This window comes from Asterias amurensis, chromosome 16 (assembly GCF_032118995.1).
Source record: "Asterias amurensis chromosome 16, ASM3211899v1".
NCBI classification, from domain to species: Eukaryota; Metazoa; Echinodermata; class Asteroidea; order Forcipulatida; family Asteriidae; genus Asterias; species Asterias amurensis.
Window position 1 is genome coordinate 79789 of NC_092663.1, and position 27271 is coordinate 107059.

Sequence of the window (27271 nt, forward strand, 5' to 3'; positions counted from 1 at the left end):
TAGGTAGACCTCCTTCCTGCTAAATAGCAGTGCTATTTCATGATGCGAAGCACAATTTTCTTGTGTCTCACTTATGGAAGGGCAGCTCGTAAAAGTATTGCCTCACCAAAATACACTTCGCATTCGCATTCGAAGGAAGTATGAGCCTACTCCTTGGTTTTGTTTCGGTTTGGAACGAACATAGCCCAGCTTTATGTGAGATTGGATTTGTCTGACTTGAGTCACCAACACTTCAATGCACACAGATTCATATCCCTCGATTTGAAAATGGCTCATCTCATTGGCTGACTTTTTTTTTTTTAACTTACATTTTTCTTCTGTGCACAAGCAATTAACACTTGTTTGCAATTGCTATAGTTGGGTTGATTGATGATCGTAAATCGTAACCCTCGCTGGTCAACGGTTTAATATTTATAATCAAAACAGATGTACATTTTACATTAAGCTTGATGCAGAAAAAGTTTAGCACAATAAGACCCAATATAATCACTGAACTTATTCTATGATTTGTATTTTTTTCATTCTTCTGATGGGGCACATTTCCAGGAAAGGCTTTTAGAGAACTGCTGCATGCCCACCTTGGAGTACTGATACTTTTTAGGCCTCGTCTTGTCAGATGAATGGGTAGTCGACTGCTCTGCAATTAAGGAATGGAGTTCTTGATTCAAGAGAGACAAATCTGTGACAGAATCAAGATTCAAGCGTATATAATTGTGGAAGAGATATTTTGCTGTTTTGCAGAGGAAGTCTCAAGAAGAGAAAAGGAAAAGATGGAACATCATATTAACTGTCGTATGTGAAGAACTGTACTCTACATTTTGCTGCAAAGTTCCACCACTGTATCACAATTTATTGTCGACATGTATCATACCATACCAATACAGAGATTGACTTTCAAGATGAGTTTACATAGCTTTTTCAACACTGTGGGAACTGTGTACATACTCTTAGCAACCGATGCTTTTGGACTGGGGTTGATGTTTGTCATTATTTTGAACACCAAGATGAAAATGTACAACTAAGTGGAAGAGTTGGGCGAGATGAGCAACATGGTCTTTCAACTGCCATAAACTATCTAAGACACAGAGAATCAGATGAAAACTGCATTGCACCCCACAATGTAGAAGAGTGGTCGTAGGCTCAGCCGCTCATACAGGTACATAGTACAAACAGTATTGTGTATAACTGCTGTGATACCTGTGCACTTTAAATGCTGCTGTGGGAAAGCCTGTGATTGGCGATTAGTGGTACGCACTACGATTGATGTCGAAATCGCAACTAGTTATTGCTTAGTCGAGTTGCGACTGCCATTATTCACCTACTCCGTAAATCAAGCCACCACAACAACTAAAATAGTTGCTCCTATTCCTGCTTGCTGAAAAAATTGTGTCGCTCACAGTCACGACTTTTCATGGCAACATAATTTACCTATGAAACACAACCAGACATCAGTAAGCCTGGGCCACTTGTGTAAGTTACTACTCAACAAGTCACACCTCAAAAAGTCATGACTACGACACTAGTCATGACTTGTTTGCCGCAGGGGCAATATGGTAAATTTCGTGCTTAGAGGATTGAAGGATTGTCACTGGTGTCACTGACTGTGTTTCGTAAGTAAATTATGTTGCCATGAATAGTCGTGAGCGATACAATAGACAGTTCACCAAACAGGAAGTTGTTACTATTTTTGGAGTACACGATTATTCAATTAGGAATTAAAAAAAGTAGTCGCAACACGACTTGTGATTTTAATAATCTCGACTGTGCGACAAGTTTGACACTGTGTCGCACTAGTCGCCCAGCCCTAGACATAAAGTGACACAATCCTTAAATCCTTTCAGCGTGAGTTTTACTCTATTGCACCTGCAGCAAATAATACGTCGCAATGCATTTTGGGGCATGAAAAATGACTAGTGTGTTGAAGTTGCGACTATTTGAGGCACGAATAGTTGAGAAGCAAATTTCACTAGTCGCTCAGGCTTTAATTGTGGGGTATCGTTGTTATAGCCTGTTTACAAACCTGATCATTTTAATAGCCACTGTTCTGTGAAGAATTTGTGTTTGGCAATAAAGAAAGAAATCAATTTTATGAACAAGTAATTTGTGTTGGCCTTTATTTAGAAATAATTTGAATTAAACTGTATCAATTGTTTTAAGACACAATACATCATTGTTAATTATAACGTACTGACTATTAGGTATTCATGTGATTGTGACACAATTAGTAGCCCTAAAGTTTAATACATGTGCAAAGTCATATTAGTCGATGCCTCAGAACGACAATAAATTGTACTTGTACAGTGAATAGTGTTTGCTGTAGTAAAACTACTATATACGGTAGTATCATGGAGGTTTCTACCTCCATGTGAGTATAATCATGTAGGTACCTCCATGGTGTAATATATGCACTGAGGGTAGTTCGTCTGTCTGTGGTTCATGTGATCTGCCCACGACAAATCATTCGGGAAGTATAAAACCATAAAACAAACACGACACGTAACGAAGCATTTTGTTACTTAATTCCTCCTCAGTCAGTTTTCTCTCAGACATTCTGTAGTCAGCTATTCTTCAGAATAACGACAATAATTATTAATTGGTTTTCTGGGAAAAGGGGATGTAGAATTTAAATCCCTGCATTGCGTTCGTTAAGTATGGCCATGGAGGAATTCCTCCATGGTATGGCTAGGCAAACCATATTATAGTATCACTCGTTCGTCCCGTACGTCCGACCGTGGCCCGACTTCATTTCATGCTGCTGGGCGATGCCATGTTGTTCACATGTTGAATATGCATTACACAACCTCGACAACGGCCTTATTAACATAATACGGCAACGCCCACAGTGCACGCAGCGCTGCATGATTGCCAAGACGATGGTAGCTTGCAGAGTGTAGTCTAGATTTCGAGCCGTCCACGTAACTAAATCATACCGTGGCGGGCGCGCTTTGGCGATTCAACCGCGCGTAGTACACTATCCAGAATCAAGCACCATCGTCTTGGGCCAAGACTAGGCTGAGACCCAATCATCGAACAATCTGACCATAGGAACTACTTTCTTGTTTGCAAATAGGTAAATTGTAACCCTTACAGTCTCAATTCCTTCTTCAGTATCCAGAGTGACGAATTCAGAAGGACTTGGGCCAGTAAGCTCAAATGACAGTTGCTCATTAGGCCTACAAGGTCTCTTTCAAAAGCACATACTACTTTTTAACAACTAGTTGTGTTTGTCTCCTTTGCCTACAGCTCCAGTCTCCAAAACCTCTACATGTCAACAAGGCTGAAACCCAATCATACTTTCTCTGTAAACAGGTAAATTCAAACCCTTACAGTCTCAATTCCTTCAGTATCCAAAGTGAAGGACCCAAAACCTCATTACAGGTTCTCAAACTCTAATCTGATAAAGTATTTGGTATGGAGTGACATAGAAGAGGATATAGAAGGATAGAGGGTACATGCTGGCGAAGATTCCTACTGAAATACTGCTCATTTTGCATAATTTCCACCTTGGAATGACAACTCTTAATTACATTAAAACCCCATCTGTAGGGGAGGGGGGCACATGGTGCACTCCACCATATTTGTTAATAGGTTTTTATTGCTACATCTTACCACCAACAAACTTTCTGACCTTACCCAACAAAGTATCCAGGTTCATATTGTGGACAAAATAGTAGTTATTGTGGTATTTTACTGCAAACTCTCCACCCATTTTACTTTCTTTGGGTCTTTCCCAAGAAAGTGGCAGTGGAGTGTTAACCTGTTATATTCATTGTGGGAATATGATGGCCACCATATGCAACATCATCTTGGTTTTGTTTTCAGTCTGTACCTTTGGGTGTCTCCATTTTTTAAGAGAATTGAAGTGAAAACCCCCAAACAAAGTTTGTTATCAATTTCTGTTTTATATAGTTCCCCAAACAGTGGGAAAATAAAAAAGGGGGTCACCACAGTGCTCCCCTTCCCTGTTGTTCTGACAAAAGCCCAGTCCTGATAGGGTTAAGTGAAACTTGTTTGAGGGAAGTATCAATTTGACCAAGATCAAGCAAAATAAATTTAAAAAACTAAATTAAAGTTAAAAGGTTGGTTTTATGTAACTGATAATAAAGTTCTACCAACACCAACACTCAAGAATTTTTTTTCAGTAAGTTTGATTTCTGTAAGATTTTGTTATACAAGTTCTAAAGTGAAAGCAATTTATTTGAAAGTATTGAATGATTTGTAATGTAAACATTAATTTTGCAAAGTCTACTGTTTGTTTTTGTTACAGCAAGGCTTGCCATCTCCAAAGATGTCTACACTTCAACAAGAAGATGGGCTGTGATTAAATGGGTACGTTCCCTTGGATTGGTGTATGAAAAGCGTTTGCTATGAAATGAATATTGTTGGAACAATGCTTTCAAAGACACATAGATGAGCCACACAAATATGCCTCGAAATGGCACGGTTTTCCTTTTATTTTGCGATCTAACATGGTCGGCCATTTTGCGAACTCAAAATGGCGCGCCATGTTAGTTCACAACGTAAAAGGAAAGCCCTGTAATTTCGAGGCATATTATTTTGCGTTACTATATTCTACTCTTAAAATATATTTCAAACCATGATATGCATTTCATAACACAAGGTTTCAAGCCCTTTTTGTGGACCAACTCGCCCGGTCCAAGGCAGGGTGTCCCTTAAAGGAATTGCTCTCTCTAGTAAAAGTTTAGTTTCTAAAAAGCAAATTAGTATTATCAGTTAGGCCTGATTAGACAATTAAGCAATTGTACATGATGCAAACCATGTATGTTTTTTTTTTAATTGTTCAGTTGAACAAAGCGAAATTACAAGATTTGAACCAACAGCCTCCAGGTTAATGTATTTTGATCTTACGACAAACCCTGCACCATTGAAAATGTCAACCTTAAAGTGGAAACAAAAATTGAGATGAAAAAAACCTGAAAGACCCTAAAACTTATGAATACCAAATTGTAAACAATGTGGCAAACTGACTGGGTACAATTTTAATCTCCTCTTTAGGAGATTCTCCTCGACTGTTTTCTTGTATAAAATTACTTTGTGGGACCGCTAGATGTTTTTAACAAAAAGGTGCGTTTTGTTTGCCTGCCTGCAGCTCCAGTCTCATCATACAGCCTGGCATCAAGAACAACATTCTCTGTAAACAGGTAAATTTTTACCCTTACAATCCCAATTCCTTCAGTATCCAAAGTGAAGGATCCCCCAATTCCTTCAGTATCCAAAATGAAGGATTCAGAAGGACATGGGCCAGTAGGCTCAATAATCTTTGTCTCGCACTGCTAATGAGCAAATGGGATGATTCATGAGAGAGGTGAAATCCACTGCATGTAGTATCATAGATCAGGGCCCAATATCTTAAAGTCTGTGAGCAGAAAAAGTCTTACTTGAGACTGGCTACCATGTAAAATTTACATTGTAGCAACTGATGCCCCGCTCATTTATTGCTTAGCAAAGTTGCTAAGCAGTGTTTTGTTGTTGAACTGCTTTATGAAATTGAGATGCATGCAGGGTGTTTCTTGGTCAAACCACATTCACCCTCCTGGCCCACTCAATTCCATTTTACTACACACCCACACAAAGGCCACACCTAGTTCCAGACATTCTTAGCTATTCTAACCTTTTGGGCTAATGTATTCTAACAAAAATAATTGCATGTGCATTAACAAAATAATATTCACACACTATTTGAATAGTTGTAGACAAATCTGTACGAAACTTGTGGAAAGTGCACACATGGTTAATAACCCAGTTTTGTGATAGTTTAGCCAGCCCCCCAAAATAACAACAAATGTCTGGAGTACATAACATATATTGGTTTTTTCAGCCTAAAGCTGTTTGCTCCACTTAACAGTAAATCACATTGATAAATCACATTGATGAGGCACCGGGGTTTACTAAATTACTCCATTAACACATATTTTAATTCAAATTTGAAGATATTTAATAACAGTTTTCCTTACATTTTTTAATCAAGACATATTAATATTGGTAAGGATCAAGCAGTTCTTTTACAATCTTTTGAAAGGGTGAAAAGCAGAGATCGTTTTAAACTAATAAAGGTTCTGCGCCCTCCTCATTATTAATCAAGGTTGTATTGTTTCCAGAAAAATTGAGAGTAAGCACAAAATACCGTTGTTTTATTTTTATTTTTTTCTAGATTGTAAAAAAAACCTTTTAGTGGTGATACAATGAAATAACTGTCAGATTTTTATTAGTTTTTTTTTTAACAAAACATGTTTTTGTTTCATTTTCCTGCCTGCAGCTCCAGTCTCCAAAAGTTCAACATGTCAACATAAATGTCTGAGACCCACTTATCATCGTACATCTTGGCATAAAGAACTACCTTCTCTGTAAACAGGTTAATTGAAACCCAATCCCAATACTCTCTCCAGTGTCCAAAGTGTAGAATTAAGGACTTGGGCCAGTAGGGTCTCATTCCAATCTTATAAAGTACAACCAATTTATGGAGTGACATATAAGAAGAGGATATGGAAACTTTGATGCCACATGTTGGCTAAATACTCCTATTGCTCTTTTCCCAAAAAGAAAATGATCCCCACTACCAAAATACATTGTGTCTAGCTTTTTCTTGCTGCATCTTTCCACCACCACATTTGTTTACTTTAAGCAATACCTATCTACTGTAAAAATTGTTTAAAAAATAGTTCTTATCATGATCAGCTGCCAGCATGGCAAGCATTTGCTTGACCTTGGGACAATTGATTAAAATAAATCAAATGAGTTTGGGGTCTACTACTACAAACTTTCCATGTGTTTTTTCAAAGAAAGTGGCAGTGCTAGTCACCTGGGGTGGATTTCACGAAGAGTAAATACTATTCTTATCTCAAGTCAGGACAAGTTTTATAAATGAACAATTGTGGCAAGTTTCATAAAAATAACTCTAGAACTTTGGAAAATACAAAGGGGCCACTATGTGCCACATTTCTCTGTAAGTCTGAAACTTACTTGAGGGAAAATATCAATTTGATCCAAATTAAGACATTCAACACTGAAAATAAACTGGATCCGCATAAGTTTCTTGGAGTAGTTTTTCTTAACTGTTGGTGTTCTGCAAGTATTTTTGATAAAAATTCTAAAGTGAAAGCAATTCAGTTGAAAGTAATTAACTATTTTAAATCTACTTTTTGTTTTGTTACAGGAAGGCTTTCGACGTTCCACATGGCAAGATACACTTCACTGTTATTTGAGCAGTCATAGTGCTACCTTTTTTCTCTTGTGCTTATGAAAATCAGTTTTGTTAAATTTTAAACACCTTTCTGCTTCCTTTCCTGTGATTTATATTTTCGCTTGCAATTTGCATGAGTTTGTTGATGTGTTCCTGTTTGTGTGCATGCTTAAATTTTTTGTTTGTGAATGCGAACTACTGCCGCTCAAAGTGTTTTTCCGCCGCCCCAAAATCGAATGCGATGGTTGGTATACCCATGGAGCTAGCTCCATGGGTATACCTAAGCTGCAGAATCGCGGCCCATCGGGGCATTCTGCTTCAGCCTAAACCTAGACCTCTACTCCTGTTGTCAATGTGGAGCCTTCATTGGACAGCAACGATCTATCACTTCTGGAATTGGTGAGTTTCTGCTTTCAATTTTGATTAAGGAACCACACTCTCTAGTAAAAGGTAAATTCCTTAAAAGCAAATTAGTCAAGACCTGATGTATATTTTACACAAAATCGAAATAACAAGCAAATTGCAAATTAACATTATGCATGGTTTTTTTAAGCCAGATTTGATACCTCTGCAGGGTATTTTTTCCTAATTTAACTTTTTGGGAATCCATACAACTTTGTATCTGTATCTTATTTTTTCAGAGCCAGAGATTCAGCTGTTCCCCAAAATCAAGTGCAGAGGGAATCAGCTCCTCTGACATTGCTGAAGGCTACAAAGTACAAGGAGAGCAACTCTTTCGAAAACATAACCATCTAGTCATTAGAACACACTATAGCTGTTCATTGTCAATTAACCACCCTGTAATTTTTCTGAAATTTTTTCAATTATTCTAAATGTGTTATTAGGCTGACATGTTTTAATGGTGTTTTTCAATTAATTTTTTTAAACTACCTAAAACATTTCTGTAAATAAGTACACCATTGCAAGCAAGCACATATTTTGCGTTTTTATGCGCTACTTGGCGATCCTAGGGCCCCAACCCTATCCCTAACCCTAACCCCAACCCCAACCCCAACCCTAACCCTATCCCTAACCCTACTACTAACCCTTACTAATTGTTTGGAATCCGGAGGTACAAAGCATGGGAAATTCCAGACTTATTGCGAAAAGGGACTTGGACACATGCACGTGGCATGTGGGGTCTTAGCCCGGCCGGTTGTTTCACATCTGGTGGTTGATCTTAAAGGTGCATCATCTGGTGTTATCACAAAATGGTTGACCAAACGGGTTAGTTCCTAGTCTTGGCCATGTGACTAGGGGCCGCTCTCGGGAGTAGGGGGTGCCCCCCTCAGACGGGGGCATGGACCTGGGCGCTCTTTAATTAGAGTACGAGGGACCTTATGATCTCCTGGGCGTGTTTTAGGGATGTCTTGGTGGTGCGGCGCTAACCCTAACCCTAACCCTATCCCTAACCCTAACCCTTACCCTAACCCCAACCCCAACCCCAACCCTAACCCCAACCCTAACCCTAACCCTAACCCTATTACTAACCCTAACTAATTGTTTGGAATCCAGAAGTACAAAGCATGGGAAATTCCAGACTTATTGCGAAAAGGGACTTGGACACATGCACGTGGCATGTGGGGTCTTAACCCGGCCGGTTGTTTCACATCTGGTGGTTGATCTTAAAGGTGCACTCCGGTGTTATCACAAACTATGGTTGACCAAACGGGTTAGTTCCTAGTCTTGGCCATGTGACTAGGGGCCGCTCTCGGGAGTAGGGGGTGCCCCCCTCAGACGGGGGCATGGACCTGGGCGCTGATTTAATATAGTATGAGGGCCCTTATGATCTCCCGGGGGTGTCGGGGCTGGTATCCTGGGACCTGCACGTGGTGGCCCTGCTTTTAACTAGCCTTACCAGGATGATATAGGCAAAATTATGAACCAAATAAATTAAACACTTGTGATGGTGCATTTATACAATACCTTTCCCTTTACTCTCATGAGTGTAATATCCAGTGTAATACTGGCACAACTGTTTAGGTCATCAATTTTCTAATTGTGGTTGTTCAGCTGTACTCTTTGAAAATAGGATAAAGTACATTGCTGTGCCAGAAATTCACTCTTGTGCTCATTAAATTTTGGTTGCATGGCTGTTGCAACTAGTCAACAGAAAAAAACATCGTTCACTCTTTGGCTCTCACGATGAATAATAAAAGAGAGGAAAAGGGCGTTTGAGAGAACTTGAGAACAAATAAAATACGTGCATTGTAATGAATACATCTGTGTTGTGTAAACAAATTGCTTAATAAGTTTATATATTCGTGTTGAGTCTGTCTTTTTATTTAATCTTGTTCTTTTGACTGATTTGGGACCATTTTATTTGTCGGTACATTTTTGTAAATGGGCCGTTTTGAGCCAGGGTTTTTGGTTTTAAAAAATGCAAGGGGCTAAACTTGTTATTTTGACTGATTTGGGACCATTTTATTTCGCCAATTTTTAAAAATGGGCCTTTTTGGGTCAGGATTTTTGGTTAAAAAAACTGCAAGGGGTTAAATTTCTTCTTTTGACTGATTTGGGACCATTTTATTTTTCAGCCAATTTTTAAAAATGTGCCTTTTTGGGTCATGATTTTTGGTTTTAAAATCTGCGCGGGGTTAAACTTGTTCCTTTGACTGATTTAGGACCAATTTAAGTTTCGGCCAATATTTAATGAGCCTTTTTGACTGGATGGATTTTGGTGCAGGATCGGAGAGGGGTTCATGAGGGCAGTTTTTACAGCAAAACATGTCAAGTTTAGTCAAAAGAGGGCACTTTAACAAAAAACATGCATTTTTCCATCATTTTGATTGCCTAACAGTTTATGTTATGGCGCCCTCTAGTGGCCGTGAGTACTCAGCATCCAAAAGTTTTCGCTATAGCGCCCTCTTGAGTGCGTAAGAACTTAGCCTCCAAAATACCTTGTAGAGCGCCCTCCCCGGCTTGAAATTCATGGATGGCACTTTGGCCGTATTCAAAGTTATTCAAAAGAACAAGTTTAACCCCTTGCAGTTTTTTTAACCAAAAATCCTGGCTCAAAAAGGCCCATTTTTAAAAATTGGCCGAAAAATAAAATGGCCCAAAATCAGTCAAAAGAACAAGTTTAACCCCTTGCAGTTTTTTTAACCAAAAATCCTGGCTCAAAAAGGCTCATTTTTAAAAATTGGCAAAAAAAATAAAATGGCCCAAATCAGTCAAAAGAACAAGTTTAACCCCTTGCAGTTTTTTAAACCAAAAATCCTGGCTCAAAAGGGCCCATTTTTAAAAGTTTGCCTAAAATTTAAATGGCCCCAAATTCATCAAAAGAACAAGTTTAACCCCCTTGCGGTTTTTATAACAAAAAATCCTGGCTCAAAAAGGCCTCTTTTTAAAAATTGGCTGGAAAATAAAATGGCCCAAAATCAGTCAAAAGAACAAGTTTAACCCCTTGCAGTTTTTTTAACCAAAAATCCTGGCTCAAAAAGGCCCATTTTTAAAAATTGGCCGAAAAATAAAATGGCCCAAATCAGTCAAAAGAACAAGTTTAACCCCTTGTAGTTTTTTAAACCAAAAATCCTGGCTCAAAAGGGCCCATTTTTAAAAGTTTGCCTGAAAATTAAATGGCCCCAAATCCGTCAAAAGAACAAGTTTAACCCCCTTGCGGTTTTTATAACAAAAAATCCTGGCTCAAAAAGGCCTTTTTTTTTTAATTGGCTGAAAAATAAATTGGCCCGAAATCAGTCAAAAGAACAAGTTTAACCCCTTGCAGTTTTTTTAACCAAAAATCCTGGCTCAAAAAGGCCCATTTTTAAAAATTGGCCGAAAAAAATAAAATGGCCCAAATCAGTCGAAAGAACAAGTTTAACCCTTGCAGTTTGTTTAACAAAAAATCCTGGCTCAAAAATACCAATTTTTAAAAATTGACCGAAAGATAAAACGGCCACAAATCAGTCAAAAGAACAAGTTTAACTCCTTGCAATTTTTTAACCAAAAATCCTGGCTCCAAAAAGGCATACTTTTAAAAATTTGCCGAAAAAATAAAATGGCCCAAAATCAGTCAAAAGAACAAGTTTAACCCCTTGCAGTTTTTTTAACCAAAAATCCTGGCTCAATAAGGCTCATTTTTAAAAATTGGCAAAACAAATAAAACGGCCCAAATCAGTCGAAAGAACAAGTTTAACCCTTTGCAGTTTGTTTAACAACAAATCCTGGCTCAAAAATACCAATTTTTAAAAATTGACCGAAAGATAAAACGGCCACTAATCAGTCAAAAGAACAAGTTTAACTCCTTGCAATTTTTTAACCAAAAATCCTGGCTCCAAAAAGGCATACTTTTAAAATTTTGTCGAAAAAATAAAATGGCCCAAAATCAGTCAAAGGAACAAGTTTAACCCCTTGCAGTTTTTTTAACCAAAAATCCTGGCTCAAAAAGGCTCATTTTTAAAAATTTGCAAAAAAAATAAAATGGCCCAAATCAGTCAAAAGAACAAGTTTAACCCCTTGCAGTTTTTTAAACCAAAGATCCTGGCTCAAAAGGGCCCATTTTTAAAAGTTTGCCTAAAAATTAAATGGCCCCAAATCCGTTAAAAGAACAAGTTTAACCCCCTTTCGGTTTTTATAACAAAAAATCCTGGCTCAAAAAGGCCTTTTTTTTTTAAATTGGCTGAAAAATAAATTGGCCCGAAATCAGTCAAAAGAACAAGTTTAACCCCTTGCAGTTTTTTTAACCAAAAATCCTGGCTCAAAAAGGCCCATTTTTAAAAATTGGCCGAAAAATAAAATGGCCCCAAATCAGTCGAAACAACAAGTTTAACCCCTTGCAGTTTTTTTAACCAAAAATCCTGGCTCAATATGGCTCATTTTTAAAAATTGGCAAAAAAATAAAATTGGCCCCAAATCAGTCAAAAGAACAAGTTTAAAGACAGTGGACCCTATTGGTTTATTGTCAAAGACCAGTCTTCAGTCACCTGGTATATCTCAACCTATTATGCAAAAAATAACAGACCTGTGAAAATTTGAGCTTGATTTGTCGTCGAAGTTGCGAGATAATAATAAAAAATAAAATAAAAAAACCTGTGACCCTGGTCACACAAAGTTGTGTGCTTTCAGATGGTTGATTTTGTGACCTCAAATTCTAAATCTTAGGTATATAAATCAAATTTGTGGAAACTTACTTCTTTCTCGAAAGCTACGTCTTTTCAGAGGGAGCCGTTTCTCACAATTTTTATACTTTCAACCTCTCCCCATTACTCGTTACCAAATTAGATTTTATGCTAATTATTTTGAGTAATTACCAATAGTTTCCACTGCCTTTAACCCCTTATGTCAATAAACACCATTTACCAGGAGCTAAAAAAAAGCACAGACTCCACATGAATATAAATTATTGAGCAATTTGTTAACACAAAACAAGACTACATGTACATGTGTATATGCTAATCTCATTCATAGCAATCGCACTGCAACAGGTATGCAACCAAAATTTCCTAAGCAAAAGAGCAAATGCCTGGCACAACAATGAACTTGTAAGGAACACCTTGCCTTGGATCGGACGAGTTGGTCAATAAAAAGCGTCTGTAACCCTTTTTTATAAAATGAATATGGTTGGAAAGATGTTTTAAAAGTAGAATACAATGATCCACAGAGGTTTGCTTAGAAATTGCACGGTTTTCCTTTTACTGTGCGAACTAACACGGTCGGCCATTTATGGGAGTCAAAATTTTGACTCCCATAAATGGCCGACCGTGTTAGTCGACGAGGTAAAAGGAAAACCGTGCAATTTCGAGGCATGTTTGTGTGGATCATTGTATTCTACTTTTAAATCATCTTTCCAACCATATGCATTTTATAAAAAACGGTTTTAAACGCTTTTCAAAGACCAACTCGACCGATCCAAGGCAACGTGTTCCTTTAATTTATTTTTAGTCAGTATAGCTGAGAAAACACAAAGAGGAAATAAGCTGATGACCTGAAAAGTTGTGCCTGTATTACATTGGATATTAAATTCATGAAAGTAAAGTATAAGGTGTTGTATAAGTGCACCATTGCAAGCAGTTTAATTAATTCATTTCTTAATTTTGCTCATATCATCCTGGTAAGGCTAGTTAAAAGCAGGGCCACCACGTGCAGGTCCCAGGATACCAGCCCCGACACTACAAGACATCCCTAAAACAGGCCAAGGAGATCATCAGGTCCCTCGCACTCTTTTTACAGAGCGCCCAGGTCTGAGGAGGGCACCCACTACTCACAAGACGCGGTCCCTAGTCCCATGGCCTAGACTAGAAACTAACCCGTTTGGTCAACCATACATGTAATTGTGATTACACCAGAGCATCCTACCCGCTGAGGAAGATGATGCACCTTTAAGACCAACCACCAGCTGTAAAACAACCGGCCGGGCTGAGACCCCACATACATGTACCACGTGCATGTGTCCAAGTCCCTTTTCACAATTAAGTTTGGAATTTCCCATGCTTTGTACTTCCGGATTCCAAACAATTCGAGTGACGCACCACAAAGGCCCTAAGATCGCCAAGTAGCGCATAAAAACGCATAATTGTGCCTGCTTACAATAGTGCACTTATTTACAAAAATGTTAAGTGTTTGTTTAAAAAAAAGGGAAAAAGACCAAAACATGTTAGTAACACCATGAACACATCTAGAATAGTTTTCAAAATTTAAGTAAATTTATTGGATTGTCCAACAATAAAAATCTAGGGTGTCCTGATGACTAGATGTTGATGTTTTCATAAGAAAGCATAAAGTGACTTTTAAAAAATTGACAGGACTGTCGACTCACTTATGCTAGAAGGATTTTTGAAACACAATATGAACCTCTGCCCTCGGATTTAAACCCCTAGATAAAAAACAGCAGTTTTACAAACACTGGATTATTACCATATTGGGGGTAAGGTGGCCACAGACGCAAGTCTTTGCCGGATGATGATATATACTACAGCTCATGTCTTTTCTGACATAGATTTATGTACATGTACCAGCATAATGTCTGACACTCTCTAAAATTACCAGAAAGTTCAAGTTGGAACTGGGTGAAAATTCTGTCACCATGGTCCTGTGGTTACTGCAGGACTTGCAATCAAAAGGTTGTGGGTTCAAATCCTACCAAACTCAAAAGCTGATTTCACAATGTCTAGTATAAGTATTGTCGTCTCGTGGAAATAAATGTTGTCTGGTTGTATTGATTGGTTACTGAATCACAATATCTTGATTTATGCAACTCATAAACAGACGACAATTAATCAATGTTTGTTTGAGATTTCAACTTTGCTAGCTTGGTGTTTATACTCTCTCGTAGGAGTTTGCCGAGTTCCCTTGATGGGAAGCTCATAAAGACAGACAGACAGACAGACAGACAGACAAACAGACAGAACATTTAATTGAAGGAACTTAACAGAATTGGTTAGAAACAAAACCATAAAGGTCAGATATTTTCATCAAACTTACAGTAATAAATAATCTTATTTCGCGTTTGGAGTTTATTGCTCAGTGAGCGTTTAATTAATTTTTTTCTTCCATCGATGTCGTGCAAAATGTGTAATCAGTTTTTCACTATTTTCTCGTGACCCAGATGGTCGGTCGATCTCAAACTTTTACAGGTTTGTCAGTTTATGTTTATGGTGGATTACATAGAGTGCTTTCACTGCTATCAACTGTTTTGTTAGCAAAACCAATTCTGTAACTTGTTCATTTAAATGTTTTTTTGGAATTTACCTTTGGTTGGTTCAGCAGTCTTGCATGTAATGTAGATATATCTCTTTGGATAGGTCAGCTTTTACTGCAATACAAGCAAAGCGCAAATTTTACAACTTCTATTTAAAAAAAAAAAAAAATATTTTGTTGAAAAAAGAAAATCCAAGCATATTACTTGGGTGGGATTCGAACCCACCCAAGTAATTTGCCTCTGATTTTTTTTCAAAGAACTCTGGAAAGCACTGAGTGTAGAGTGCTTTTCTCACACATCAGTGGTATGGGTAATACAAAAAACATCCCTCCTGCTCCTGCCTCCTGTGCGTGCGCGCCATTATGAGTGAACGGCGTGCAAAGAAAACGGACAGCGCGCACACGCACTGCAATCGAAGTAGACCCTTCCCATGAAATATGTAAATTGCAAATAGTGCATGCGCACTAACGCTTTGGTTGGCAAATATTGAGGGAACATCGCGCTGTTTTGTACAAGGGTAATCGATGCGTCACGCAAACGAGATTGCGCGTCTTCTTAGTGCATAACTCTATGGCATTTGCGAACTAACAAATGCCATGTACGCATGCGTGAATGTTATTAGCATATTAGAATGTTATTATCATGGGAAGGGTCCATTGTACGTGTTGGACCAGATCAACCGTGTTGGACCAGATCGTTTCCGCTCGAAACAAACTCGTAACCCACCGGCCTGGCGGCCGTCGGGAGGAGGGTTACATTTGTACGTTATCGCAACTACATCATTGCCAAGTATACCCTTCCCAAATATTAAAGCTCTATTCCAGAAACAAACACCAATTTATTTAGTTGGAGAACGCAAGAGAGAAGGTGGGGGGGGGGGGGGCGATGTTTCACAACTACATGTATGTTGTGCACGCTCAACATTATCAAATGACAATTATTGCATACCGATCATAGATACAATTTCTAATCCTACAAAATGATTATTTTCTGTAAGAATACCTCCCTTACCCCACATTACCTTTCAAAATACTAGAATCCGCCTCATCTAGCGGGGTGCCGCACGAAGCGCGGCATCCCGCTAGTGCATATTATTACTTTTGTGAGTTATTATTATTATTGGAAAAGTTTCCGTATGGCGCCACCACTTTTTCATTCGATATAAAATAATATAGGAACTTATTTACCTGATTGATATATCCCTTCTTGTAAAAATGAGTGAAAACGTGGTGGCGCCATACGGAAAGTTATCCTTATTATTAAACCAAAAATTCATCATTTTTTATAAATGTTTGATATTTGGGCATAACCTACCACAGGAAACATATTCTCAGAAAATACAGACCGCGAGTAAACAGCAGAGCTTCTGTCACCGGTGCAGCTTGCAGTCTGTCTCGGTAAACGGGAATCAAAGTTGGGGTGGATAACATGTGAGTGTAGGGGTACTGTTACTGTAGTGCCCAAAATGTCCCTAACTTCCCAGGTTCAAATTCCTTTAAAACGAAAACACCATTGTGAACGTTGTGAAAAACAAACTAGTAACTCACCGTGAACTTGTTGTGGTGTAGATGTGTCCTTGAAACTCAGTAAATGGTAAAACCTTGAATTTGCTGGAGAGGAATGTGAGAGACGTACACGAATGGTCCATTCATTTTGTTCTTTAAAAATGGCGGCGGTGCAATGTGCCTGTGTGTCACGTGATCATATGCACTGCGACATTGAAAACAACTGAGGGCGTCCTCTACTCATTATTGGACACAGAGCCGACGGGTGTCACGAGGGTGAACCCAGTACATTTAATTAAAAGTCCTATTCAGCCAAAGCTAAATTGTACATAGTTTATTAATATATTTTGAATATTATTCAAAAATACACAAACAATTAGAAGTCCCCCGCTCATGCATTAAAAACAAACACAAACCAAAAATGCATTGACATATTGACTTCAGTTTTCGTTACTGAGTTATATTTTATTGGGGTATTCCGGGGTCCCCCGAGCCTTACGGTCGGTGTCGCATGCAATTATGTCCTCTATGCAATACTATCCGGAGGACAGTATTGCATATATGCAATAATGTCTATGCAATAATATCCGCCGGACGGTTTTGCGGAAAAGTTTCCGTATGGCGCCACCACTTTTTCATTCGATATGAAATAATAGTATTTAATTTACTTGAATGAGATATCCCTTTTGTAAAAATGAGTGAACAAGTGGTGGCGCCATACGGAAAGTTGGTTTGGCATATGCAATCGTGTCCGCGTGGACGCTGCTGCATAATGCAATTGTGTCCGCCCGGACACATTTGCATATGCAGTCGTGTCCGCCCCGTGCAAAACCGTCCTAGCAGTAAATTTAAAGCCCTTGGTTGACGGAACACGTTCGCCATACATTACAAGCTTAGTATAAGTGCATGTCATGAAGGACATGGGAAATGTTTTTGGCCGTTGGGTATTCGCTGCAATCATAAAATACGTGAATATTCATGCTGCATATTATGTAGGTTCAGTGCATGCACGCTCGCTTCATGGGCGTCAATCGGGGGGGGGGGGGGGCCAGGGGGACATGTCCCCCAACTTTTGGAGGGTGGGGGACACAACAAGTTTTGCACTGTGTAAGAAGAACACCTGTGTCCCTATATGAGCATTAATCCTGTGGGCAAAGAATGACACAATATCCCCCCTCAAAATTGGCCTTAGATTGCATCACAGAGCATCTAAAAAGCAAAATTTTCCCGGGCCCTTAATCGGGCCCGCACTCCGAGCCGTTAAAGGCTTCTCACACGCTTGCTCCATCGTTGACAGATTTGCTCCTTCCCCTTGAAAGAGTGGAAGGGACGTGTACCCCATCCACCCCACCCCATTTTCGAAGGGTGGGGGACATATCAATGTTCCCCGTGTCGTTTGACCGCCTTCATCATGACAATCGTGTTTTGCACTGAGGAACTATGTGGAGCACTGGAACACAATATTCACGCAGCTCATTGTTCTGTTTCGTTTGCCTCTTGGCCGCTATTCTATTCAGCCTATGTCTCTCAACTGCAGGCTGGAGTAAAGGCCTCTTCATCATTGTTCCATCTCGATCTTTCCTGTGCGCGTCTCATCCATGTGACGGTTCCAAACTCTGTGGCTATCGTACACCCCGGGCCCTTCTACGTCTCATTTGTGTTCTTTGGGTCCATTCCGTAATGCAATGTGTCAATCTTTTGTCATGGCGTCTTGCAAGGTGGTCTGCCCACCTCCATTTCTTTGTTTTTATTTCCTGTATAAAGTCCCTTTTCTTTCGTATGTCCTCATTCTGATCCTGTCCTTTCATGTAACTCCTACCATGATCCTTTCCATTGCTCTTTAAGTGACTCTCAGTTTCTTTTCTATTTTCAAAGTTGTTGTCCATGTTTCTTCCTCTCGTACAAAAATTAGCGCTATGGGGATTTTCAAAGCGACGCTAGAGGCCAGGGAGTAGACGCGACACACCCCATAAACTTGGGACATTTAATGCATGATATACACGGCATGTGGTGATTATTGGAGAAAACAAATAGTATGCGTTGAAAAAAAGCCCGGACTTATAAAAACTTTCAGCAATGCTTTCGAATAATTCTGGAACTAAAAACGATAGAGAGACGCAGTTTGTACCTGCGTCATTCTGACATGTCCCTAAATTCAAATTTCAAAGTTTTAGAGCGGCTTCCACACTTCTTGATACCGAAAATTAAAAGTAGGCGGCTGTGCTCCGAAACGATCTCAACCAGCCTCCCTACGGGATTTTTGTGCACAGAGAAAATCAAAAGTACAACGGGTCCATTTGACCCCAAATCATTGCTCAATCTAAACAAGTTTAGCACCATTGGATGGACAATTTCAAGGGCTTTCCTCTCGTACAAAAATTAGCGCTATGGGGATTTTTAAAGCGACGCTAGAAGCCAGGGAGTAGACGCGACACACCCCATAAACTTGGGACATTTAATGCATGATATACACGGCATGTGGTGATTATTGGAGAAAACAAATACTATGCGTTGAAAAAAAGCCCGGACTTATAAAAACTTTCAGCAATGCTTTCGAATAATTCTGGAACTAAAAACGATAGAGAGACGCAGTTTGTACCTGCGTCATTCTGACATTTCCCTAAATTCAAATTTCAAAGTTTTAGAGCGGCTTCCACACTTCTTGATACCGAAAATTAAAAGTAGGCGGCTGTGCTCCGAAACGATCTCAACCAGCCTCCCTACGGGATTTTTGTGCACAGAGAAAATCAAAAGTACAACGGGTCCATTTTACCCCAAATCATTGCTCAATCTAAACAAGTTTAGCACCATTGGATGGACAATTTCAAGGGCTTTCCTCTCGTACAAAAATTAGCGCTATGGAGATTTTTAAAGCGACGCTAGAAGCCAGGGAGTAGACGCGACACACCCCATAAACTTGGGACATTTAATGCATGATATACACGGCATGTGGTGATTATTGGAGAAAACAAATACTATGCGTTGAAAAAAAGCCCGGACTTATAAAAACTTTCAGCAATGCTTTCGAATAATTCTGGAACTAAAAACGATAGAGAGACGCAGTTTGTACCTGCGTCATTCTGACATGTCCCTAAATTCAAATTTCAAAGTTTTAGAGCGGCTTCCACACTTCTTGATACCGAAAATTAAAAGTAGGCGGCTGTGCTCCGAAACGATCTCAACAAGCCTCCCTACGGGATTTTTGTGCACAGAGAAAATCAAAAGTACAACGGGTCAATTTGACCCCAAATCATTGTTCAATCTAAACAAGTTTAGCACCATTGGATGGACAATTTCAAGGGCTTTCCTCTCGTACAAAAATTAGCGCTATGGGGATTTTTAAAGCGACGCTAGAGGCCAGGGAGTAGACGCGACACACCCCATAAACTTGGGACATTTAATGCATGATATACACGGCATGTGGTGATTATTGGAGAAAACAAATACTATGCGTTGAAAAAAAGCCCGGACTTATAAAAACTTTCAGCAATGCTTTCGAATAATTCTGGAACTAAAAACGATAGAGAGACGCAGTTTGTACCTGCGTCATTCTGACAATTCCCTAAATTCAAATTTCAAAGTTTTAGAGCGGCTTCCAGACTTCTTGATACCGAAAATTAAAAGTAGGCGGCTGTGCTCCGAAACGATCTCAACAAGCCTCCCTACGGGATTTTTGTGCACAGAGAAAATCAAAAGTACAACGGGTCCATTTTACCCCAAATCATTGCTTAATCTAAACAAGTTTAGCACCATTGGATGGACAATTTCAAGGGCTTTCTTCTCGTACAAAAATTAGCGCTATGGGGATTTTTAAAGCGACGCTAGAAGCCAGGGAGTAGACGCGACACACCCCATAAACTTGGGACATTTAATGCATGATATACACGGCATGTGGTGATTATTGGAGAAAACAAATACTATGCGTTGAAAAAAAGCCCGGACTTATAAAAACTTTCAGCAATGCTTTCGAATAATTCTGGAACTAAAAACGATAGAGAGACGCAGTTTGTACCTGCGTCATTCTGACATTTCCCTAAATTCAAATTTCAAAGTTTTAGAGCGGCTTCCAGACTTCTTGATACGGAAAATTAAAAGTAGGCGGCTGTGCTCCGAAACGAACTCAACAAGCCTCCCTACGGGATTTTTGTGCACAGAGAAAATCAAAAGTACAACGGGTCAATTTGACCCCAAATCATTGCTCAATCTAAACAAGTTTAGCACCATTGGATGGACAATTTCAAGGGCTTTCCTCTCGTACAAAAATTAGCGCTATGGGGATTTTTAAAGCGACGCTAGAAGCCAGGGAGTAGACGCGACACACCCCATAAACTTGGGACATTTAATGCATGATATACACGGCATGTGGTGATTATTGGAGAAAACAAATACTATGCGTTGAAAAAAAGCCCGGACTTATAAAAACTTTCAGCAATGCTTTCTAATAATTCTGGAACTAAAAACGATAGAGAGACGCAGTTTGTACCTGCGTCATTCTGACAATTCCCTAAATTCAAATTTCAAAGTTTTAGAGCGGCTTCCACACTTCTTGATACCGAAAATTAAAAGTAGGCGGCTGTGCTCCGAAACGATCTCAACAAGCCTCCCTACGGGATTTTTGTGCACAGAGAAAATCAAAAGTACAACGGGTCAATTTGACCCCAAATCATTGCTCAATCTAAACAAGTTTAGCACCATTGGATGGACAATTTCAAGGGTTTTCTTCTCGTACAAAAATTAGCGCTATGGGGATTTTCAAAGCGACGCTAGAAGCCAGGGAGTAGACGCGACACACCCCATAAACTTGGGACATTTAATGCATGATATACACGGCATGTGGTGATTATTGGAGAAAACAAATACTATGCGTTGAAAAAAAGCCCGGACTTATAAAAACTTTCAGCAATGCTTTCGAATAATTCTGGAACTAAAAACGATAGAGAGACGCAGTTTGTACCTGCGTCATTCTGACATTTCCCTAAATTCAAATTTCAAAGTTTTAGAGCGGCTTCCACACTTCTTGATACCGAAAATTAAAAGTAGGCGGCTGTGCTCCGAAACGAACTCAACAAGCCTCCCTACGGGATTTTTGTGCACAGAGAAAATCAAAAGTACAACGGGTCAATTTGACCCCAAATCATTGCTCAATCTAAACAAGTTTAGCACCATTGGATGGACAATTTCAAGGGCTTTCCTCTCGTACAAAAATTAGCGCTATGGGGATTTTTAAAGCGACGCTAGAAGCCAGGGAGTAGACGCGACACACCCCATAAACTTGGGACATTTAATGCATGATATACACGGCATGTGGTGATTATTGGAGAAAACAAATACTATGCGTTGAAAAAAAGCCCGGACTTATAAAAACTTTCAGCAATGCTTTCTAATAATTCTGGAACTAAAAACGATAGAGAGACGCAGTTTGTACCTGCGTCATTCTGACAATTCCCTAAATTCAAATTTCAAAGTTTTAGAGCGGCTTCCACACTTCTTGATACCGAAAATTAAAAGTAGGCGGCTGTGCTCCGAAACGATCTCAACAAGCCTCCCTACGGGATTTTTGTGCACAGAGAAAATCAAAAGTACAACGGGTCAATTTGACCCCAAATCATTGCTCAATCTAAACAAGTTTAGCACCATTGGATGGACAATTTCAAGGGCTTTCCTCTCGTACAAAAAGTAGCGCTAAGGGGATTTTCAAAGCGACGCTAGAGGCCAGGGAGTAGACGCGACACACCCCATAAACTTGGGACATTTAATGCATGATATACACGGCATGTGGTGATTATTGGAGAAAACAAATACTATGCGTTGAAAAAAAGCCCGGACTTATAAAAACTTTCAGCAATGCTTTCGAATAATTCTGGAACTAAAAACGATAGAGAGACGCAGTTTGTACCTGCGTCATTCTGACATGTCCCTAAATTCAAATTTCAAAGTTTTAGAGCGGCTTCCACACTTCTTGATACCGAAAATTAAAAGTAGGCGGCTGTGCTCCGAAACGATCTCAACCAGCCTCCCTACGGGATTTTTGTGCACAGAGAAAATCAAAAGTACAACGGGTCCATTTGACCCCAAATCATTGCTCAATCTAAACAAGTTTAGCACCATTGGATGGACAATTTCAAGGGCTTTCCTCTCGTACAAAAATTAGCGCTATGGGGATTTTTAAAGCGACGCTAGAAGCCAGGGAGTAGACGCGACACACCCCATAAACTTGGGACATTTAATGCATGATATACACGGCATGTGGTGATTATTGGAGAAAACAAATACTATGCGTTGAAAAAAAGCCCGGACTTATAAAAACTTTCAGCAATGCTTTCGAATAATTCTGGAACTAAAAACGATAGAGAGACGCAGTTTGTACCTGCGTCATTCTGACATTTCCCTAAATTCAAATTTCAAAGTTTTAGAGCGGCTTCCAGACTTCTTGATACCGAAAATTAAAAGTAGGCGGCTGTGCTCCGAAACGAACTCAACAAGCCTCCCTACGGGATTTTTGTGCACAGAGAAAATCAAAAGTACAACGGGTCAATTTGACCCCAAATCATTGCTCAATCTAAACAAGTTTAGCACCATTGGATGGACAATTTCAAGGGCTTTCCTCTCGTACAAAAATTAGCGCTATGGGGATTTTTAAAGCGACGCTAGAAGCCAGGGAGTAGACGCGACACACCCCATAAACTTGGGACATTTAATGCATGATATACACGGCATGTGGTGATTATTGGAGAAAACAAATACTATGCGTTGAAAAAAAGCCCGGACTTATAAAAACTTTCAGCAATGCTTTCGAATAATTCTGGAACTAAAAACGATAGAGAGACGCAGTTTGTACCTGCGTCATTCTGACATGTCCCTAAATTCAAATTTCAAAGTTTTAGAGCGGCTTCCACACTTCTTGATACCGAAAATTAAAAGTAGGCGGCTGTGCTCCGAAACGATCTCAACAAGCCTCCCTACGGGATTTTTGTGCACAGAGAAAATCAAAAGTACAACGGGTCAATTTGACCCCAAATCATTGCTCAATCTAAACAAGTTTAGCACCATTGGATGGACAATTTCAAGGGCTTTCCTCTCGTACAAAAATTAGCGCTATGGGGATTTTTAAAGCGACGCTAGAAGCCAGGGAGTAGACGCGACACACCCCATAAACTTGGGACATTTAATGCATGATATACACGGCATGTGGTGATTATTGGAGAAAACAAATACTATGCGTTGAAAAAAAGCCCGGACTTATAAAAACTTTCAGCAATGCTTTCGAATAATTCTGGAACTAAAAACGATAGAGAGACGCAGTTTGTACCTGCGTCATTCTGACATGTCCCTAAATTCAAATTTCAAAGTTTTAGAGCGGCTTCCACACTTCTTGATACCGAAAATTAAAAGTAGGCGGCTGTGCTCCGAAACGATCTCAACAAGCCTCCCTACGGGATTTTTGTGCACAGAGAAAATCAAAAGTACAACGGGTCAATTTGACCCCAAATCATTGCTCAATCTAAACAAGTTTAGCACCATTGGATGGACAATTTCAAGGGCTTTCCTCTCGTACAAAAATTAGCGCTAAGGGGATTTTCAAATCGACGCTAGAGGCCAGGGAGTAGACGCGACACACCCCATAAACTTGGGACATTTAATGCATGATATACACGGCATGTGGTGATTATTGGAGAAAACAAATACTATGCGTTGAAAAAAAGCCCGGACTTATAAAAACTTTCAGCAATGCTTTCGAATAATTCTGGAACTAAAAACGATAGAGAGACGCAGTTTGTACCTGCGTCATTCTGACATGTCCCTTAATTCAAATTTCAAAGTTTTAGAGCGGCTTCCACACTTCTTGATACCGAAAATTAAAAGTAGGCGGCTGTGCTCCGAAACGATCTCAACAATCCTCCCTACGGGATTTTTGTGCACAGAGAAAATCAAAAGTACAACGGGTCAATTTGACCCCAAATCATTGCTCAATCTAAACAAGTTTAGCACCATTGGATGGACAATTTCAAGGGCTTTCCTCTCGTACAAAAATTAGCGCTATGGGGATTTTTAAAGCGACGCTAGAAGCCAGGGAGTAGACGCGACACACCCCATAAACTTGGGACATTTAATGCATGATATACACGGCATGTGGTGATTATTGGAGAAAACAAATACTATGCGTTGAAAAAAGCCCGGACTCATAAAAACTTTCAGCAATGCTTTCCAATAATTCTGGAACTAAAAACGATAGAGAGACGCAGTTTGTACCTGCGTCATTCTGACATTTCCCTAAATTCAAATTTCAAAGTTTTAGAGCGGCTTCCAGACTTCTTGATACCGAAAATTAAAAGTAAGCGGCTGTGCTCCGAAACGAACTCAACAAGCCTCCCTACGGGATTTTTGTGCACAGAGAAAATCAAAAGTACAACGGGTCAATTTGACCCCAAATCATTGCTCAATCTAAACAAGTTTAGCACCATTGGATGGACAATTTCAAGGCCTTTCCTCTCGTACAAAAATTAGCGCTATGGGGATTTTTAAAGCGACGCTAGAAGCCAGGGAGTAGACGCGACACACCCCATAAACTTGGGACATTTAATGCATGATATACACGGCATGTGGTGATTATTGGAGAAAACAAATACTATGCGTTGAAAAAAAGCCCGGACTTATAAAAACTTTCAGCAATGCTTTCGAATAATTCTGGAACTAAAAACGATAGAGAGACGCAGTTTGTACCTGCGTCATTCTGACATGTCCCTAAATTCAAATTTCAAAGTTTTAGAGCGGCTTCCACACTTCTTGATACCGAAAATTAAAAGTAGGCGGCTGTGCTCCGAAACGATCTCAACAAGCCTCCCTACGGGATTTTTGTGCACAGAGAAAATCAAAAGTACAACGGGTCCATTTTACCCCAAATCATTGCTCAATCTAAACAAGTTTAGCACCATTGGATGGACAATTTCAAGGGCTTTCCTCTCGTACAAAAATTAGCGCTATGGGGATTTTTAAAGCGACGCAAGAAGCCAGGGAGTAGACGCGACACACCCCATAAACTTGGGACATTTAATGCATGATATACACGGCATGTGGTGATTATTGGAGAAAACAAATACTATGCGTTGAAAAAAAGCCCGGACTTATAAAAACTTTCAGCAATGCTTTCGAATAATTCTGGAACTAAAAACGATAGAGAGACGCAGTTTGTACCTGCGTCATTCTGACATTTCCCTAAATTCAAATTTCAAAGTTTTAGAGCGGCTTCCACACTTCTTGATACCGAAAATTAAAAGTAGGCGGCTGTGCTCCGAAACGATCTCAACAAGCCTCCCTACGGGATTTTTGTGCACAGAGAAAATCAAAAGTACAACGGGTCAATTTGACCCCAAATCATTGCTCAATCTAAACAAGTTTAGCACCATTGGATGGACAATTTCAAGGGCTTTCCTCTCGTATAAAAATTAGCGCTATGGGGATTTTTAAAGCGACGCTAGAAGCCAGGGAGTAGACGCGACACACCCCATAAACTTGGGACATTTAATGCATGATATACACGGCATGTGGTGATTATTGGAGAAAACAAATACTATGCGTTGAAAAAAAGCCCGGACTTATAAAAACTTTCAGCAATGCTTTCGAATAATTCTGGAACTAAAAACGATAGAGAGACGCAGTTTGTACCTGCGTCATTCTGACATTTCCCTAAATTCAAATTTCAAAGTTTTAGAGCGGCTTCCACACTTCTTGATACCGAAAATTAAAAGTAGGCGGCTGTGCTCCGAAACGATCTCAACAAGCCTCCCTACGGGATTTTTGTGCACAGAGAAAATCAAAAGTACAACGGGTCCATTTTACCCCAAATCATTGCTCAATCTAAACAAGTTTAGCACCATTGGATGGACAATTTCAAGGGCTTTCCTCTCGTACAAAAATTAGCGCTATGGGGATTTTTAAAGCGACGCAAGAAGCCAGGGAGTAGACGCGACACACCCCATAAACTTGGGACATTTAATGCATGATATACACGGCATGTGGTGATTATTGGAGAAAACAAATACTATGCGTTGAAAAAAAGCCCGGACTTATAAAAACTTTCAGCAATGCTTTCGAATAATTCTGGAACTAAAAACGATAGAGAGACGCAGTTTGTACCTGCGTCATTCTGACATTTCCCTAAATTCAAATTTCAAAGTTTTAGAGCGGCTTCCACACTTCTTGATACCGAAAATTAAAAGTAGGCGGCTGTGCTCCGAAACGATCTCAACAAGCCTCCCTACGGGATTTTTGTGCACAGAGAAAATCAAAAGTACAACGGGTCAATTTGACCCCAAATCATTGCTCAATCTAAACAAGTTTAGCACCATTGGATGGACAATTTCAAGGGCTTTCCTCTCGTATAAAAATTAGCGCTATGGGGATTTTTAAAGCGACGCTAGAAGCCAGGGAGTAGACGCGACACACCCCATAAACTTGGGACATTTAATGCATGATATACACGGCATGTGGTGATTATTGGAGAAAACAAATACTATGCGTTGAAAAAAAGCCCGGACTTATAAAAACTTTCAGCAATGCTTTCGAATAATTCTGGAACTAAAAACGATAGAGAGACGCAGTTTGTACCTGCGTCATTCTGACATTTCCCTAAATTCAAATTTCAAAGTTTTAGAGCGGCTTCCACACTTCTTGATACCGAAAATTAAAAGTAGGCGGCTGTGCTCCGAAACGATCTCAACAAGCCTCCCTACGGGATTTTTGTGCACAGAGAAAATCAAAAGTACAACGGGTCCATTTTACCCCAAATCATTGCTCAATCTAAACAAGTTTAGCACCATTGGATGGACAATTTCAAGGGCTTTCCTCTCGTACAAAAATTAGCGCTATGGGGATTTTTAAAGCGACGCTAGAAGCCAGGGAGTAGACGCGACACACCCCATAAACTTG

The 27271-nt window shown here is 39.6% G+C and overlaps 1 long non-coding RNA gene across 5 annotated transcripts in view; it reads right to left on the reverse strand.

The window, feature by feature from the left end:
• LOC139949245 (uncharacterized) overlaps positions 1–27271 on the reverse strand; it is a 126216-nt gene that overhangs the window by 31006 nt on the left and 67939 nt on the right. For 3 of the 5 annotated variants that reach the window (XR_011787534.1, XR_011787529.1, XR_011787533.1), the window contains exons 1-2: positions 16388–16517; positions 14891–14954 (exon numbers count right to left, since the gene is read on the reverse strand). This is a non-coding gene — a long non-coding RNA (uncharacterized lncRNA). Of the gene's footprint in view, positions 1–14890; positions 14955–16154; positions 16226–16387; positions 16518–27271 lie in introns of those variants that run through there. The other 2 variants (XR_011787532.1, XR_011787531.1) reach the window with 2 other exon arrangements.